This window comes from Rutidosis leptorrhynchoides, chromosome 9 (genome assembly GCF_046630445.1).
Source record: "Rutidosis leptorrhynchoides isolate AG116_Rl617_1_P2 chromosome 9, CSIRO_AGI_Rlap_v1, whole genome shotgun sequence".
In the NCBI taxonomy this organism is placed as follows: Eukaryota; Viridiplantae; Streptophyta; class Magnoliopsida; order Asterales; family Asteraceae; genus Rutidosis; species Rutidosis leptorrhynchoides.
In genome coordinates this window covers 282943393-282946504 of record NC_092341.1, presented here as the reverse complement: position 1 = coordinate 282946504, position 3112 = coordinate 282943393, and the positions used below count along the sequence as shown (strand labels likewise).

Below are 3112 nucleotides of genomic sequence, written 5' to 3'. Positions count from 1 at the left end.
GACTGCGGAAAAAGTGGCTATCGCACGTGAAAAGCTGAAAGCTGCTAGAGATCGACAAAAGATGTATGCAGATCCTCGTCGACGACCAATGACGTTTACTGTGGGTGAACGTGTGTATTTAAAAGTGTCACCGTGGAAAGGTGTAATTCGATTCGGTAAACGAGGAAAATTAGCTCCGAGATACATTGGTCCTTTTAGAATTCGTCAAGTGCTAAACGATCAAACCGTAGTGTTAGATCTTCCTCCAGAGTTAGCTGGTATTCATGACACGTTCAACATCTGCTATATTCGTAAGTGTAAAGTGGACGATGAAAATCAAATTCTTCCGCTCCAAGATCTGAAAGTAGATTCAAGTAAGAAATTGGTGGAAGAACCAGTGAGGATCGTCGATAGAAAAGTGACTGAGTTACGTAAAAAGCAGATTCCTATGGTGCGTGTGGAATGGAAGCATAGTTTAGGCACCAATCTAACATGGGAGACCGAAGAGTTGATGACCTCTAAATACCCTCATCTGTTTAACCGTGATCAGATTCCGAGGACGGAATCTTCTTAAGGGGGGTAGATTTGTGACATCCTAGTTATGGGCCTAGATGAAATAGGTATATTGTGTTATTTTTTTGTTATAATTTAAATATGATATTTAAATTGTGAGTTATTTGTATGAAATAATTATAAGGAGTGAAATAATAAATTATGAGTTGATAATTTATTATGTGACTAAATTAATGTGCTCGTGACGATGGTCACAGAAAATATCTGTATTTGTGATTTGGACTTCGTTGGGACTGCCTAACAAATACACTGTGTTTCAAATAACGGATAAAATACTAATTAAATACATAATAAAATATGAGATGGTGGCTTTTGTTATGGGATTACACGTGGCCTTTATGGTTTGCAAGAGTCCATAAGTAATTGATATTATCCATCTTATTTTATTACACACACATGCTCCTTAGATTCTTATCCTTTCATTTTATTTTGCATAAAACAAAAGATACACATACAGTACATACATCGCAATTATTACACAACCTTTTTGTGTCTTGTGATTCGTGAATTTCAAAAGAAAGAAGGAGTGTTTATAATTTATTTTAGATCATTAACAAGATTAAATCAAGGTAACTATCTTTTTAATTACTTGTGATTTATATTGATTAAAATATATAAGTTTTTATAAGTTTTGTTATATGTTGGGTAGTGATCAATCTTGGTATATAGTGTTTGTATGCTTAAATTGAGTTTGGTTATAGCTTGATTATGATGTATAAATGATGTATGTATGCTATAATCAGGTTAAGCTTGCTAATGATGATTTTAGGGTTCATGCTTACATAAAATTGGGGATTTTGGTACTTTGATCCTAAATCTTGTGTATAAGTATTAGATTTTAATGATTTTGAGTAAGGAATATGTGAATATATGTTTTGTGAATATTTTCTGTTAAATATGAAGCGTGATTCAACACTTGAACACTATACTAACTTGAGATATTTTGCGGTGATTCTCAGGTGATAGACGAAAAGGTGAAGGCTCAGTGATATAAGACAACTGAGTGCTTGTGCTTCCAGGTGAGTGGGATTATCTTTATGGATGTGATTATACAGTGACAAGTATAGTGATCCGTGTCATGCTTAATTAGACTGTGTAATGAGTATGTGACTAGTGCAGTGACTATATGTGATTATGTGCGCACCCAGTGATCGTCGAGGTGTTTTGTGCGACGTGCGTCGAGGTGTTTTGTGCGACGTAAGAGGTCAATGCTATTTACCTTGGTGTCGGGTAGTAGTATTGGGTCCAGACGTTACTGATTGGTGGTATAGTGTGAATGACGAGTACGTCACGTCTGGAAGACTATACCAGTGATTCAGTAATGAGGACTATCGGTATATTCCAGCTTGATCAGCTATGGGTTGCCGGTCCTCTTGTGTATGGCTTTAAGTGATTAGTGACCAGTGCCTTTAAGCTGTGCTTGATGCTTGTAGTGATGTCCATCTAGATATTTTCATTCACTTAGCGTTATGCTAATTCCCCCACAGTGTTTTGCCCTGCAGGTGTGTATTAGCAGCTTTAGGTGGGTTTTGCAAGGCAAATCAAGATGTTTGACACAGTGTATAACTCTGATGTTTTGTAATAAATAATATATATTTGAAACGGTCTGTATTAATAACGTAACACCAGTGAATCGTTTAATCATATTACCATGTAGTAAGATACGATGTGTAAATTATGAAGTCTTCCGCTGTGAGTGTCTTTTAAAAAAAAAATGTGTATGTAAAAAGTACGGTGTTACAGTACCACTATCCACATCACTCTTAGCTGTCTCTTCTTCTGCCAACAACTTTTGAACCAGTAAAGCCTTTTGAGCTTTTTTTTAGCAACATCAATAAGAGCAGTATCATCTGTCTTAGAAGATTTTGAAGTGGTGGGGGCAGACCTAAAGTTTTCTTTCAAGTTAAGTTCAAATTTAGCCTCTGCTTTCTCATGGTTCCAAAGTGAACTATAGAGAGAAGACATGTTAAAGTTCTTTAAGGTCTGAGTGGTTCTTAAAGGGTCAGTAACAGATTTTCATTTAGTAGGCAGTGAATCAATGAATTTGTTTACTTGTTCAAATTCAGTATAGGTGACATTCAAAGTGATCAGGTCTTCAATCAAGGAGTTAAACCTAATAAAGGTTTGCTTAAGGGTTTCATTCTTGTAGGCAAAGAACATTTCAAATTCTCTTTTCAAAGCAATCATTCTGTTCTGCCTTACTTCTCTCATACCCTCATAGGTGACATCTAGATAGTCCAACATAAGCTTGGCATTTACTTTTCCCTTAATCAGTTTGAACCGTGGGTCAGGCAAAGTTATAGCTAACAGGGTTCTGATTTCAGGGTCAAGTCCAACACGACGTTTATCCTCAGCATCCCATATAGAAGGAGTGAGAATAACCTCTCTGTCAGGAATAGCAGGAGTGTCAGCTGTAGCTGGAGCACTACCAATAGTCTCAGTGGGAACAAATGGACCATCTGTGACAATACCAGGCATGAGTGGGTCAATAGACTCAAGGTGAAGCATGAATCTTGCCTTCCAAGTTTCATACTCATCTTCATCAAATTTGGGTGGTCTA

The 3112-nt window shown here is 36.6% G+C and overlaps 1 long non-coding RNA gene across 1 annotated transcript; it reads left to right on the top strand.

The window, feature by feature from the left end:
• The first annotated feature begins 974 nt into the window (after positions 1 to 974).
• Positions 975 to 2237, top strand: LOC139865577 (uncharacterized). The gene is made up of 3 exons (XR_011765029.1): positions 975 to 1121; positions 1512 to 1571; positions 2040 to 2237. It is a non-coding gene; the product is annotated as an uncharacterized lncRNA (long non-coding RNA).
• The last annotated feature ends 875 nt before the right edge of the window (positions 2238 to 3112 follow it).